At 41.5% G+C, this 17105-nt stretch overlaps 1 pseudogene; it reads left to right on the forward strand.

Annotated features, from left to right (window-relative positions):
* The first annotated feature begins 15112 nt into the window (after positions 1-15112).
* On the forward strand, positions 15113-16224 carry LOC134807791 (large ribosomal subunit protein eL21-like; annotated as a pseudogene).
* Positions 16225-17105: the final 881 nt, after the last annotated feature.

Genomic DNA, 17105 nt, shown 5'->3' on the forward strand with positions numbered 1-17105 from the left:
AAACTTAATCCTCGGGGGACTCTGGAAGCCAGTGTAGAACTCATATCTTAGAATTATCTTGCATGAGGGATGAGGGAGCTGAATATTTTTCACCAACTCCAGTCAGTCTTGGTTGAGGTTGCTTCTAAGGGGTGCTAATTTCCTGTCACTTCTGCCTGCTGTGGAGAAGGGGCAGGTAGGAGGTGAGTGGGCAAAGCAGGCTCTGGCAGACAGATAAATGAAGGTGATGGCAGTCAGAAGTTGGCAGGACTTCCTACAGTGGTGAGGGTAAGGGGGGCACTGAGAGGAGCACTGCAGCCACATTGCTAGTAACTCTCAGAGCTGGGATGTGACTGTAGATGTGCCCAACTCCAGAGCCCATGCCCTTAGTGATCCGGCTTTGCAGAGAAATGAAACCTCCCTGTGGCCTTGGGCAAGTCCCCTCATCTTCAGAGGTCCAGGATCTGATGAAGATAATGCTATCTGCCGTATTTGACTCAAAGCACTGTGATAAGACAACAGACAACAGGGCGTGTCAGCACCTGAATTATCTGTTCAGCATTATCCTTGAATGTTCCCATCAGGTGGGTAGGAATCACATCAGGCAGACATTCAGTGCTTTCCTGATAATAGCTAATTAGAAAAAATTAATAGAAGATAGGCCAGTTCCCAGAGTTTATGAGATGAGCAGTTTTCTAAATTAATTACCCAGTATGCAAGGTTCACATGGTTCATTGAAATACAATATAAGGTCTTGATGAACTTTGGAGCATTCCATTTTTCTGGCAAGAGGGAGACAGACACAATTGCTCATCTCTATGCACTGACAGTCTCCAGGTCTGTATTCTCCCAGGAGGGAGTTTAATTGCTCCATAAGCTTCAAATTCAAGGGCTCCTCAATGCTAAGTTCCTGATGAGCTGCATTAAAGTAATAATGACAAAGATGCCAGTTGATGTATTTATTAAATATGTGGATCCTGAAGGAGCCAATGTGGGCTGTTCATGCCAATGTCATTCCAGATGGGAGGTCAGCACTGCTGCAGCCCTCTCACCTAAATTCACACTTAAGGGTAAGGTCAAGACAAGCTAGAGAATTAAACCCTGCTCTGTCTGACTGAAAAATCACTGTTGCTCTATCCAACCACCTATGTGTTCTTTCCTGTTGAAGATGTTTTGAAGTGTTATCAATTGCTGGGAAACAAATGTGAATGAGTTGCACAGAACCATTCTTTTGTGGTAGCTACCTGGAGCAAGATTTCTATACTCTGCCCTCACCCTGGTCTACATGTATATAATTATTTGTCTAGACTTTTGTCTTGGTAGTATGGAGGGAGCATGAGTTAATATTTCAAGGATTTGGGTTTGTAAAATTAGCAATACTTACTACCAGGCACTACAGCTGTAATTCAAGGAGCTTTCACCAGGTGAGTAATGGTGCTAACATCTCCAATTTCTACTACTACTAATGCCAGGGATAGTTCTCATTTTTATAGATAAGGAGCTAAAGGCACAAAAAGTGGCATGCCCAGAACCACACTACTAGTAAGTAAAAAGTGAGGATTCAAAATTCACTTCAGTCTGGCTTCAAAGCCCAAGCTCTTTGACACCATGATACTGCCTCCAACCATCTAGATATTCCCCACTCTCAAAATGCAGCTTTAAAATCCATTAATGTGCCAACAGTTCCAGATCATCATCTCTAGTCTGACACCATCCCAGAAATTCAGATTCATATAGCCATTTCGTTACTAGGTATCTCAGACTTAAACAGAATTCTTGATTTCCACATATATTTTTATCCTTGCCCCAAATGTCCTCCTCTTTTTTCCTCTACTTCCCTGCAATCCATTCTCCACACACAACCAAGGGACTCTTTTTTTTTGAGACATAATCTTGCTCTATCACCCAGGCTGGAGTGCAGTAGAACAATCTCAGCTCACTGTAACCTCTTCCTCCCAGGTTCAAGCGACTCTCCTGCCTCAGCCTCCTGAGTAGCTGGGATTACAAGCACCTGCCACCATGCCCAGCTAATTTTTGTATTTTTAGTAGAGATGGGTTTTCAGCATGTTGGCCATGCTGGTCTCGAACTCCTGACTGCAAATGATCCACTCACCTCAGCCTCCCAAAATGCTGGGATTACACACGTGAACCACCATGCCTGGCCCCAAAGGACTCTTTTTCAAAAACATCATCATTTCCCTGCTAAGAGCCCTTCCCCCTTTTCCCATCATGCTTAGGTTAAAATGGGTTAGTTGAAACCTGACAATCTTAGCTTGACACCCATAACCCTACATGATATGATCCTTAACCACCTCTCAAAACTGCTCCCACCACACTCTCCTTTGTACACTGCAGCCACACTGACCTTCTTCCTATTTCTCAAACACACCATATTCATTCCAGATTTGGGGTTATTACATGAGCTATCCCCTCCCCTGGTTGCTGCTCACATGTATCCTCCTCAGATGGCCTTTTCCTAAACACTCAACACCAACAGACTGTGGCTGCCAGGTCTACTCTAACATATACATACATAATCTATCTCACCAGCCCATTTAGACTATTTGACATTTACTGCTCTTCAAGTCCAATTACCATGATGCCACAAATATAGTGGGCCAGTGTGAGACATTCTATGGACTGTCCAAACAATCAAGTTCCTCTAGACTACACTGTACCAGAGAGTGAGAGAATCAGTGTAGCTCTGGAGCAAGATGGTTTGTACTTCTGTCCTTTTAATTCTTTTCTATGGTGGGAATTAAAAGTATATACTTACCAAATCAAAAGTATATACTTAGAAATATGCTGTTTCTATGTGTTCTAGTAAATATATCACATCCTGCATAACCGCAATTAGGCTACCATTTGATTACATCTACAGTAATCCAGCATCTCCTACCATAATCATCTGTTTTGTTCAGCTGGTCAGAATGGTGAATTAAATAAGAATATGTTGTGGACCACTACCCCTACATCTTCTAATATCTACCATTCTACTATAAAAAGTATTGCTTTTAATTCATTATTTTTCCTGGATGGGGTATAATTTGGGGGAGGCAGGGCATGCATATTCCCTTTCCCACAATGATAACTCTTGCTTCACAGATCATGAAACAAACCTGAAATTTCTGTCAACTGTTAGGTATATCCATCTCAGTTATGCAATTGGATGGTGCATCAGCTCTACTACGAAGTGAATATGGACCAGGTCTCAACTTACTCCTGGATTCCCTAGGCCTCCACTCTAATAAGGAAGCCATGTTCGCATTTAGGGTTTCTTAGAAAAATCCCAGTTCAGATCCTAAATTCAGAAGCCCTCAAAGAGCTGGATACTCCTCACTCCCTGGTAGTCAGTGCTCCAGGAAATAGTCATAGGTCCCTCTGGAGAAATATTAGGAAAAACACTACTGTATATACTGTGGTATTATAGGATCCTTCTAGAAGGAGATCTGGCTTTACTTCATCAATGAGCTCTGGATTTGAGAACTGGCTCAAGATTGGAATCTGGGCAAAGGGTCATGCATAATTTTTTCCTTTGTTTGGTAGCTAACGTCAACTTTATATTTACCTTCTCTCAGACTTTTTTGTTAAGTCAAGAAAAACCCTCATTTTCTGCCTATCTATGTCACCACTTTCACTAGCACATTTCTTACTGCATTAGTGAAGGCTGTCTTTAGGACCCTCATAGGTAACACAATCAGCCTGATGGGTTCTCCAGACTTCTATAGAAAATCTACTCTAGCATTGACCACTTCCTTATACTCTTTGACCCCTTTTTAATATTTTTTCATGACAATTCTAGCATCTTTCCTACTGTAGATCATTGTGTATGTGTGTGTTTATGTGTGCACACTTGCATTCTTGAGGATGTTTGTGTCCGTATTCATAAGAGATATTGGTCTATAGTCTTATTTCCTTATAATGTCTTTGTGGGTTTTTGTATCAGGATAATATTAATAGCCACATAGAATGATTGGGAAGTGTTATCTCCACTTCACACACCAGTGTGCATGCATGTATTTTCAAGATTAGTGAAGCAATATAGCAGCATATCAGGACTGGCTTCAGATGTCTTTTAGGATGTTAAATACTAAGTCACAGGTTAATGCCCCCCACATTGATAAAAATCTCTCTTACCCAGTCTTACATTAACCTTCTCCCCACCCCCAGCACTAGTGCCTCAGGATGCATTCCCAGGAGGTACTTCCAGTTTGTGGTGGTGCATAGTGGTCAGGTGAATGATCCTTTTGCCCATAAGAGTGGGTCTTTTGAAAAGAATTGATAAAATCAACAAACCTCTGATTAGACTCATCAGAAAAATAAAAAGTGAGAGGATAGAAATTACTAATATAAGGAATAAAAAGGGAGACATAAGTACAGCTCCTAGAGATTATAAAGGATAATAAGGAAATATTATGAACCAATTTATTCCAACAAATTTGACAGCTTAGATGAGATAAAATATGTCGTGAAACATGCAAACCAAAAGCTTACTCACCAAACTTCACTCAAGAATTAGATCACCCAACTTGCCAAAAAAACACTTCAGGCCAGAATGGCTTCACTGATGAATTCTATCAAACATTTATGAAAGAAATAATACCAGTTTTTCACCAATTCTTCAGAAAATAGAACTGGAGATAACACTTCTCAATCATTCTATGTGGCTATTAATATTATCCTGATACAAAAACCCACAAAGACATTATAAGGAAATTCTTAATTCTACAGACCAATATCTCATGAATACAGACACAAACATCCTCAAGAAAAGTTTTGCAAATCAAATACAGCACTGTATAAAAAGGGTGAGACATTTTTACCAAGTCAAAAAATCCCCGAAATGCAAGGTTGGTTTTTAATATTTGAAATTAGGGTGATTCACTAATTAGAATTAAAATGAAAATTTATGTGATCATTTCAATAGATGTGGAGGAAGCATTGACAAAAGTTCAACATCTATTCATGGTTAAAACCAAAATATAAAAACCTGTCAGCAAAGTGGGAATAGAATATAGTTTATCAACCTGATAAACAGCATCTAGAGTAGGCCTAGGAACAATGACACGTCCAGTAGTAGTGAGCATCCCTGGTGCCTGCAGGGTGGTCTTAAAACACCGTTTCTGATGAAAAGAAATTAGGGCTTCTCAGAAAAATGTCTTCTTCTGGGTCTGTGACAGAAAATATTCCAGATAAACCCGGAACATCTTGCCTAACCATAGAGCAAAAACAATGTTGAAGACTACTAAGGGCCAGTTAAAAGGACTGAGGAGTCAGCTTGTAACACTCAGTGGCTAAAGAAGGGACAATTTGAGCTTCAATAAGTGTAACAACTGCAATGGCTTAAAAATGCCAAATATGTTTAAATCCATTATTAGTTCAGTAAAAAATGATTTCGTTTCATGGAATGATAGGACAGCTCATTATCTTGAGTAAATCATTATCTTGGAAACTGGTAAATAGAAAGAATAAAAATTTTATCCTGACTTTCTTGTGAGAACTGGAAACTGTACTAACAGCAATGTATTAGTCAGGGTTCTCTGGAGAAACAGAACCAATGGACATCTCTAGCTAGCTAACTATGTATAAAGAGAGAGAGAGAGATTTATTATGAGGAATTGTCTTATGGAGGCTGAGATGTCCTATGAGCTACTGTCTGTATGCTGGAGATCCAGGAAAGCTGACAGTATAGTTCAGGCCAATGGCCTGAGAACCAGGGGAGCTGAGGGTGTAAGTCTCAGTCCAAAGGCAGAAAAAGACTGATGTCCTAGCTCAAACTGTCAGGCAGAAAGAGATCATTCAACCTTCCTTTGCCTTTTTGTTCTATTCAGACCTTCAATGTGTTGCATGGTGCCCACCCACACTGAGAAGGGCAAATTGCTTTATGAATTATGCTAATTCAAATGCTAGTCTCATTTGGAAACACCCTCACAGACACTTCCAGAAATACTGTTTAACCAGAGATCTGCACATCTCATGGTCAAGCTGACACATAAAATTAACCATCGTTATCAAAAACAGAAAAAAACAGACATTACGGGCTTTCTGTTGAAAGAACACATCACTATCTATATTTTGAAAAAAACAAAAAACTCTGAATCTGAACAAGTCTCTAGATTCAATTACTAATTTTCATGAAATGCAGAGAAACTTATTAACCTATACCATGAGGGATCAATCAGTAAAACTGAGACTTGAGTCACCTAAATATCAAATAACCTAAGATCGTCCAAAATAAATTGCAAGTATAAGGATGGGGAGTTAGAGGGGGATACTTTAAAGAGATTGTGAAACATATAAAACAGGGAGAACGAATCTGTATTATTTAGAGATTCACCCTAAATGATAAAACTATACAGAAATACAAAAGAGTGATTACTATAAAAATTAAAGATAATGGTTACTTTGAGAGGGGAGGAAGAAGGCTGTGATGGGGTATATGAAGGGCTTTTGAGCTAGTTAGCGATGTTCTATTTCTTGACCTTGGCAGTAGCTATAGGGCTGTTTGCCTTAAAATAACCCAATAATCTACTCAACTGTAGCTTTGTTTCATGTGCTTTTCTGTATATGTGTTTTATTTTATAATAAAAAAGTGTTAAGTCACTATTAAGAAAGTGATTTGAGGCTGGGTGCGATGGCTTAAGCCTATAATCCCAGCACATTGGGAGGCTGAGGCAGGTGCATTGCTTGAGCCCAGGAGTTTAAGACCAGCCTGGGCAACATGGCGAAATCCTGTCTCTATAAAAAATACAAAAATTTAGGTGGGTGTGATGGCGCATTCCTGTCCTCTCAGCTACTGGGGGTGCTGAGGTGGGAGGATCATCTGAGCCCTGGAGGTGGAGGTTGCAATGAATTGAAATCACGCCACTGCACTCCAGTCTAGGCAACACAGAAAGACCCTGTCAAAAAAAAAAAAAAGAAGAAAAGCGATTTGAGTGGGAGAAGATATTTGTACCCATATAATCAACAAAGGAGAATATTCAAAACACAATAAATAACTCCTGAAAATTCATTAGAAAATAGTAGTCAACTGTGTTGTAGAAACAGATGGAACACTCATATTGACAAATTTGTGGAGAGTTTTACAAACATAAATTTACAAGATTGAGAGTAGGGTGTAGGGAGACCACAGTTAGCCCTCCAAGTCTGAAAGGACAAGGAGACATAACAGTCCCTAGAATCTAGAAGCACAAAGAGTTGCTGCAGAGAGCTGCCTTCCAGAAATTGTGGTCAAAGGATGCAGTCAGCCCCTTCTGACTCTGCAAAGAGGAAGGTGGTGGACTAAATACTCCAATCTCCCTTCCCTTCCTCCCTTCAGTGCTCAACAAGTGCTGAAGTTAGAGGTCAAGGATCCCATGTCTGTAATCCATTTGGGTCAGCCTCCGAGGACAAAAGGCAGAGTAAAGAAGTTGTGAATGGATCTGGAGGTGCAACTGAAAGATGTCCTGCACAAAAGCTCTGTAGACAAGTGATCAAAAAAACTTAAATGGCCAAAACTCTTATAAGAAGGTGTTCAACCTGATTCGTAATTAGGGAAATGCAAATTAAAGCCACATGACATAAAGGCAACAAGTGAGGCCAGGCGCAATGGCTCACGTCTATAGTCCCAGCACTTTGGAAGGCTGAGGCAGGTGGATCACCTGAGATCAGGAGTTCAAGACCAGCCTGGCCAATATGGTGAAACCCTGTCTCTACTAAAAATACAAAAATTAGCTGGGCATGGTAGTGGGTACCTGTAACCCCAGCTACTTGGGAGGCTGAGGAAGGAGAATTGCTTGAACCTGGGAGGCAGAGGTTGCAATGAGCTGAGATTGCACCATTGGACTCCAGCCTGGGTAACAGAGTGAGACTGTCTCAAAAATAAAATTAAAAAAAATAAAAAGGCAGCAAGTGTTGGTGAGGATGTAGAGAAACTGGAACATTTGCACACTGTTGGTGAGAATGCAATATGGTGCGGCTGTTATGAAAAACAATATGGAGGTTACTAAAAAAAAATGGAACTACTATATGATCCAGCAATTCCACTTCTGGGTAATGATCCAACTGAACTGAAATCAGGATCTCAAAAAGATATTAGCACTCTTATATTCACTGCAGCACTATTCACAATAGCCATGATGTGCAAACAACCTAAAAGTCCATTGACAGATGAATGAAAAAAGGAAATGTGGTATATATATATACAAAGAAATACTCTTCAGCCTTAAAAAAAGAAGAAAATTCTGCAATATGCAACAACATGGATGAACCTAGAGGACATTATTCTAAGTGAAATATGACAGTTGCAGAAAACCAAATACTACAGGATTCCTCTTATGTATCTAAAATAGTCGAATTCATAGAATGAAAGAGTAGTTGCCAGGGGTGTGGGGAGGAGGAAGTGGAGAATGACTAATTGGTGGGCATAAAGTTCCAGTTAAGCAAGATGAATAAGCTCTGGAGATCAGCTGTACAACATTGTATCTATAGTCAACAATAAGTACTGTACACTTAGGAATTTGTTAAGAGGGTAGATTTCAGATTATGTGTTCTTACCACAATCCAACTAAGTTAACTTTTAAAAACATCACATTAACAAGAATTTAAAAGTCTGATAGTACCACGTGTTGGCAAGGGTATGGAGCAATGGGAACTCTTCCACCATTAAGTACATCAATTGGTATGATTTTGAAAAATAATTTGGTGTTATATAATTCAGTTGACAATACTCTCAGGCTATGACCCAACAATTCCACTCCTGGGTATATATTCTAGAGAAACTGATGCCCAAGTCCTGAGGGAGGCATACACAAGCATACCTAAAGCAGCATTGTTTGTGGCTGGGTGCGGTGGCTCACGCCTGTAATCCCAGCACTTTGGGAGGCCGAGGTGGGCAGATCACGAGGTCAGGAGATCGAGACCATCCTGGCTAACACCGTGAAACCCCGTCTCTACTATAAATACAAAAAATTAGCCAGGCGTGGTGGCGGGTGCCTGTAGTCCCAGCTACTCGGGAGGCTGAGGCAGGAGAATGGTGTGAACCTGGGAGGCGGAGCTTGCAGTGAGCCGAGATCGCGCCACTGCACTCCAGCCTGGGTGATAGAGCGAGACTCCATCTCAAAAAAAAAAAAAAAAAAGCAGCACTGTTTTCAATAACATGATGGGAACAACCCAAATGTCCACAAACTGTGGAATGAATAGATAAAATGTGCTATATCCACATGATGAGATTCTACTCAACATTAATAACGTTGCAACTCACAATAATACAAATGAATCTCAATGTATTGCTGATTGAAAATAGCAAGACATAAAAAGTACATAATGTGTGATTAAATTTACATTAAATTTAAAACAGAGAAAACTAAGTTAAATCATGTATGCATACATACGTAGGTGATAAAAATATAAAACAAAGCAAGAGAATGATCTCGTAAAGGTCAGAATAGTAGTTACGCCTAAGGAGAGGGAAGAGGTAGATGAACAGATCAAAGGGACAGGAGGTGCTGGGGAATAGTCCGAGGCTGCTGGAAGTGTTCTATTTCTTTATAAGAACGTGTCATATTTTACCAAAAAAAAAATTATTTTAAAGGGTGACCACTAGAAGACTGATTGGAAGCTTTGTGGGTATTGGTAAGGCTTAACAACTGGTCAACTTAACTGCAGAATGACTGATTTTGTTCACTGCTAAATCCCTGGTCCCTTGAACAGTTTTTACTTGTTGTAGGTGTTCAGCAAATATTTTTTAAATGAATGAATGAATGTTTTAGGTACATCTTTTTGTGTTAATAAGATCCATCTGTGCCTCACCTACCATAAAGTAGGCTGGGGGAAGCTCTTAGGTTCCGCATACCTTGGAGTTATAGACTTGACTGAGAATTCAGTCTGTGGGTCTATTGGTCTCTGAGGTAGCCTAAGGGAACTGTACTAAGACAAATCTTGCTATGCCTCATATCCACATCCTTGATGCTAAATAAATATTTTTGTTTAATTCTGCTAATACTCATTTTAGCTGGTACTTTGACTGCAAAACAATAGAAGTTCTTTAGAGCAGGGATTATTATACTGATTTAATAGATGAGGACCATGGTGGACATGGTTCATTTTCTTTCCATCCACTCTACTCATCTTCAGTTGTGTAGCCTAGGCTGATGGATGAGATTTAACTCCACTTTCAATTCCAGAGGTGGACCTTGATTAGCTGAGAACAGGGGTTGGCAGGTTTTTTTGTTTTTTTTTTTCTGAAAGGCCCAATTGGTAAATATTTTAGGCTTTGCAGGCCATTAGATCTCTTTCCCAATTACTCAACTTTGCCAATGTAGCATGAAAGAAGCTATAGATAATCCATACACAAATGAACATTTGTGTGTTCTAAAACCAGTTTATTTACAAAAACATGTGGCAGGCTGGATTTGGCCCATGACCCCCAGTTTGCCGGTCCCTGGCCTAGAGCTGCCTTTCTCAACTAGGTTCCTCATCTGAACTACTCAACACAGAAAATTGTTGAAATTTTTGCAAGTACAAAGTTCTTGATTTTCCCAAGGGCAGAAAAGACTCTAGAGCAGTGATTCTCAAAGTGTGGTCTCCAGTCCTGCAGCTGTTATCCCCTACTGACTCCAGTAGGGGTGGCACTGTGTCAAAGAGACCCAGAGATGATGAATGAGACATAGAGTTTACTGGGGGGACTTACATACAGGGAAGGTCTAGTGGTAGCAGCCTAGAGAGGAGAACCGCTACCATTTGTAAAAAGCATGCAGTTTATGTAGCATTTTCACTTAGTACCTATGATGGGTAATACTGAGTGTTAACTTGATTGGATTGAAGGATACAAAGTATTGATCCTGGGTGTGTCTGTGAGGGTGTTGCCAAAGGAGATGAACATTTGAGTAAGCGGGTTGGGGAAGGCAGACCCACCCTTAATCTGGGTGGGCACAACGTAATCAGCTGCCAGTGCGGCTAGAATATAAGCAGGCAGAAAAATGTGAAAAGATAGCCTTCCCTAGCCTCGCAGGCTACATCTTTCTCCCATTCTGGATGCTTCCTGCCAGAATATTGGACTCCGAGTTCTTCAGTTTTGGAACTGGGGCTGGCTCTCCTTGCTCCTCAGCCTGCAGACAGCCTATTGTGGGACCTTGTGATTGTGTGAGTTAATACTTAATAAACTCATTTTATATATATATATGTGTGTGTGTGTGTGTGTGTATATATGTGTATATATACACACACATACATATATATGTGTGTGTATATATACACACACATATATACATGTATGTGTGTGTGTATATATATACACATATATACATGTATATGTGTGTGTATATATATACACATATATACATGTATATGTGTGTGTATACACACACACACACACACACATATTCCATTAGTTCCGTCCCTCTAGAGAACCCTAATACAATACCCTCCTGCCAGCAACCTCTACCTGACAACCTTCATGTAACCCAAAACAAAGGGCCTCAGTCTCCACACGGCCAACATTCCAAGGGATGGGCCATGGATTCAAATGTCCTTCATAGATAGTAAGTGAACCTCTGGGTTGGTCCCTCCTAGATTCCTTAGCCCAGTACTCTGAACACACATTCTTCTTAGGCCATAGGGTATTCTCAGGTTATGCTTAAGTTATTGCTGTCAGGTGCATCTGCCATCCAGCAGCATTGGCATCACCTGATTGCTGATAGTAATGTAAAGGCTTAAAGATCCACCCCTGAGTCAGCAACTGTGGTCATGGAGCGCAGCAATCTGTGTTTTAACAAGCCCTCCAGGGGATTCTGAGCACACTCAAGTTTGAGGATTATTCTCCTAGACTGAGTCTAGAATCGTCAAGAAAATGTCTTTTCACTTGCCAAAGTGTAAATTCAGAAGTACAGCTAATCAGTAAATGGGATTCCCATAATCCTAGAGATTAGTTTAGGTGTGATCTAATACTGGGAACATTTTCAAAATACTTAACAACCAGCATAACAAGGCCCTAACCAATCAGGGTAGGGACTAGCCATGGCACCAGAGCAGGGTTCTGAAGGGCCCTGTCACGCACGTCCGTGTGAAGTGACCACCAAACAGGCTTTGTGTGAGCAACAAGGCTGTTTATTTCACCTGGGTGCAGGCAGGGTGAGTCCGAAAAGAGTCAGTGAAGGGAGACAGGGGTGGGGCCGTTTTATAGGATTTGGGTAGGTAGTGGAAAATTACAGTCAAAGGGGTTTTTCCTCTTGCAGGCAGGAGCAGGGGTCACAAGGTGCTCAGTGGGGGAGCTTCTGAGCCAGGAGAAGGAATTTCACAAGTTTAGTCGCTCATACAAGGTGGGACAGGAACAAATCACAATGTGTGGAATGTTATCAGTTAAGGCAGGAACCAGCCATTTTCACTTCTTTTGTGATTCTTCACTTGCTTCAGGCCATCTGGATGTATACATGCAGGTCACAGGGGATATGATGGCTTAGCTTGGGCTCAGAGGCCTGACAGGCCCCTCTGACACCAAACATTAATCCTTTCCTTGCTTAAGCATGAAGTGGCCTGTGGGGTTCTGGGTGGGAAGCTAGAGTGGCCAGTGTAGGAAGGAGACATTTGAGTATCCAATAGTCACTGGGTACTTAAGTAGCTACTTGGCAATTGTATCAAAATGTCTCACTATTTTAACAACTGGTTCAGCTGTACCAGTGCATACCAGCGGCAAAGCTGTCCTGGTTCAATTGGCACAAGCCTCAAGCCTTACCTTCAGTGATTGTGGAAACAGTGCCCTGCTCCTCCTCTGTGTGATAAAGCCTGTACTCTATAAGACACCAACCTAAAGATGATGGCAACGCAGGGAGGAGTACCCAGCCTAGAGAAATCACAGAGCAATGAAGCTGCATCTCTGAAGGAGCCATGCCCAAAGCTCCTCCTACTTTTGGATGTTTCATTTACATGACCCAGTTTGAGTTGAATTTTCTAGCTTTTACATCTGAAAGCATTGTATCAGTAAAAACAAAAATAAGGCCCATAAAGGTATCAGAAGGAAAGCATGTTTCCAAGGGCCTGACCAAAATGTTCCCCTTTCTTCCTGAAGTTCTGGGTAATGCAGATCCTTCCTTCTTCACTGGGGTGTCTGACGGGAAACAGCTCAGGCACCCTTTCGCCCCAGTTGTGTGTTGGGCTGGCTGCAATGCTTGTTTATTAGCGAAATGCATCTGATCAGAGAGGCCCGCGTGACAAGTTCATTACATATCAATTTAATTAGCTGATTTACATTTAATTTACATTTCAATTAATGTATTTAGCAACCAAACGCCGCCTTAATAGGGTAATTGCCTGTTAGGCAATATGTAAAAGAATAAACAGTTGCATTCTGAGGAAGAATTCCTATTTTCAAATTTTTATTACCATAAATAACTGAAATAATTATTGCTCTTAAGGGCCACGTCCTCGTTTCCTTCTGGGCCTAATTATAAAGACTTAGTACCTCATTAAGCAAAATGGTTTCAGAGTCACAGAAAAACATTACTCCAATCGTGACTCATTAGTTTCAACAAAAGAGGGGGAAACTGTGAAGTAGGCACATTTGGGCAACTGGGGGATTTAACTGTTAATACAGGCAGTTGTCCTTGTCCTTGTCTTAAAAAGCCTTGTCCTTCCGGAGCCACACCTTCATGACGGCAGACGGTGTTTTTGTCCTGCACACCTGTTGGGATGTTGGTGTGAGGGTTACACAGACAGCCTATATTAAGTATTTTTAGAGACAAGGAATTCACTACCTCCTGAGGCAGGCATTATCAAGCTCTGGGCTTTAAAAGTTCTTCCTTTATTAAGATAAAATCTGTCCCCCACCTTAAAAGAATTCTAGTAGGTGCCTGTTAGAGAAGATGCTTTGCCAGAGGCATAGTTATTATACAGTCATAATTATTTAATAAGAGAAACTGGCTGCTATGTCACAGAATAGACGGGAACAGAAATGAGCTGGGAACTGCGGAAGGAAGGGCAGCTGGCCTGAGAAATGTGGAGAATGAGGTTCCGTACCTTGAGAGTTCAATAGGAAAAAGCTGCCCTACACCCAGAGTGAATAAATACTAGGAGAGAGGAAGGGACAGAGCTTTGGGTCTGGGCAGAGTCAGATACCAGGACCACAGTGCAAACGGGACTGGCTTGTTCCTTGAGAAGTGGCTGTGTGTCTTCCAGGAAGTTGCATTCCTAGGAAATTTGCTGAACGAACAAGTGCTAAGAACTGAAAACGCTAACACAAAAGGATGGGGTCTCTTTAGGCTGGGGTTATCCCTCCTCAAGGAACCATGGCAATCATTACTGTCAACTCTGCAGTGGCATCTTTCGTACTCTGTTGGGCTGTCTTCAACAGTGCCACCACGTGGGAGCAGGACGCCACGGCAGGAGGGGAACACGCGGGCCTTCTGTCTCCATTTGCCTGTGAGTACCTTAATGGACCCCTGTTTCCATATGATTCTTACTCAAAGGAATGAAGGGAAAGCGCGGGAAAGAGGAACTGGACTTCCAGAAAAAACTCTTATGGGAGGTGCGAGATGGGGGAATTTGATTATTTAATTCTAAAAAAAAGGACCATATTTACATCCTAATATTTTGAAAGCATTCATCCCAGTTATATGACGAGTCTAGTCACTCTAGTCTGGATCAGGTTTGTTGACAGCCTTTTAAAAACAGATAGCAAGTTCTGAAGGCTGAGTTCAGAACTGGTGAGCACGGTTCATGGGAAAGGAGGCTCTCAGGATGGCAGCAGCCGGGCCTCACCAGCAGGGGGCATCTGAACTCCTCTTGTTCTCCCTGGTATTTCTCTGATAAGCTTCAGGCAGTGACTCTCATAGCCCTACCAGACTCAACCCTCCTTTTTTTATAACAAATATTTTGTAACGCTTTCTTCACTATTTAAAAATCACAGAAAATATAACTTGCCTTCACACAACTTTTTAAAACATGTAAATAATATTCTAACTGTAATACAAAAGAAAAATAAAAGCGAAGTAATGTGCAATAGAATAATAATGTATTTCCATATCTAAATGATCTGGGATGGCCATATAAAAAGACTTAATAGTGTATGCTTTTCATCTCTTCATAAAATTACCCAAATGTGAGAACTGCAAATGCTAACTGACTCAATCAGGAATGTTGAATTGGTGATTCAAATACTACCACTAGCTGCAAATAATATGCTTTGCTAAGCTCTTGTACAACTCCTGGTAGAGTTCTGAACAAAACAAAATATAGTCTTCTTTTGATTTAAAAGGAGGTTGCACCTTTTGGCTGGAACTGCCATCTTCCAGTAATTTGCCAAAATGACGCAGACAAAGGGAAAGAGGAGAGGCACCTGATACATATTCTCAAATCCGTTTAGAAAGCTTGGAGTTGTTTCTTTGGCCACATACATGTGAATCTACAAGAAAGGCGCTATTCTAGACATCAAGGGAATGGGCACTGTTCAAAAAGGAATGCCCCACAAATGTCACCATGGCTAAACTGGAAGAGTCTACAGTGTCACCAGGCATGCTGTTGGCATATTGCAAACAAACAAGTTAAGGGCAAGATTGTCGCCAAGAGAACAAATGTGCATATTGAGCATATTAAGCGCTCTAAGAGCCAAGGTAGCTTCCTGAAATGCATGAAGGAAAGGATCAGAAAAAGAATGAAACCAAAGAGAAAGTCACCTAGGTTCAACTGAAGTGCCAGCCTGCTCCACCCAGAGAGGCACACTTTGTGACAATCAGTGAAAAGGAGCCTGAGCTGCTGGAACCTCTTCCTTATGATTCGTGGTGTAACAGGTGTAAATAATAAATAAATACAAGACCTCTGGACTATTAAAAAAAAAAAAGAAGTTGCATTCCTGAAAAATGTTTGCTGTATTAAAGCCATGCAAAAAAGACTGAGTTTATATGTAAAATGAAATTAAGCTAAAAACTCAACTATTTATAAGCAAGTTTTCCACCTATATGAATATGTGAAGGGGCCAGGGGAGGTGGTTCACACCTGTAATCCCAGCACTTTGGGAGGTGGAGAGGGAGGATTGCTTGAGCTCAGGAGTTTGAGACTAGCTTGGGCAACATGGTGAAACCCCGTCTCTACAAAAAATTCAAAAAGTAGCCAGGTGTGGTGGCATGCGTCTGTAGTTCCAGCTACTCAAGAGCTTGAGATGGCAGAATCCCTTGAGTTCAGGTGTCAGAGGTAGCAGTGAGCCGAGATCGTGCCACAGCACTCCAGTCTGGGTGACAGAGCTAGACCCTGTCTTTAAAATAAAAAATAAAAAGAATATGTGAAGGGATAAGACTTGGAGTTGCTGAACAATTCTTTTTTTTTTTTTTTTTTTGAGACGGAGTCTTGCTCTGTCGCCAGGCTGGAGTGCAGTGGCATGATCTCGGCTCACTGCACCTCCGCCTCCCAGGTTCAAGCGATTCCCCTGCCTCAGCCTCCCGAGTAGCTGGGACTACAGGCGTGAGCCACCATGCCCAGCTAATTTTTTGTATTTTAGTAGAGATGAGGTTTCACCATGTTGGCCAGGATGGTCTCAATCTCCTGATCTTGTGATCCACCTGCCTGGGCCTCTCAAAGTGCTGAGATTACAGGTGTGAGCCACCACACCCCGGCCTGAACAATTCTTTACTGTGTAGGAATACCTAGCACTTATGAGTCTTGCTTACTAGGTACCAGGAGCGTCACTCAATTGTGACAACCATTTTTAAATGGCCCACAAATTCCTGAAACACCTACAGGGTGAAATCATCCTCATGGAGAATCACTTGCCTACAGCAATGCAGATTTATGCCTCTGTTTCCCTTCCTTAGAACCCCTGTTCCCTTTGAACTAGGATTTCTGTCCTGAGCCCCAACTTCCTGCCTGATTCTTGTCAGTGCCAATGCCTGGGGATATAGGACTGATTCTGCTCCTAAATTCTCAGCTGTTCCCTACTGGAAAGATTACTCAGGGCTACCATACAGACTATCATCACACTCTGAAGATTGTGCAAACTACTTTGCCTGGCTTGTGGCCTTCTTTATGCCATGAGTGGGTCCTGCTTGTCCGCCTTGAGAACTGTAGCCCATGTGATAGTGTCCCACCCCTATTACCCGGCTTCCCCATGTCTTTGCTCACGGGCCTGACTTCCAACAGCCAGCACCTGTGATTTTCTGCTTGCT

The sequence above is a fragment of the Pan troglodytes genome, chromosome 1 (genome assembly GCF_028858775.2).
Source record: "Pan troglodytes isolate AG18354 chromosome 1, NHGRI_mPanTro3-v2.0_pri, whole genome shotgun sequence".
NCBI classification, from domain to species: domain Eukaryota; kingdom Metazoa; phylum Chordata; class Mammalia; order Primates; family Hominidae; genus Pan; species Pan troglodytes.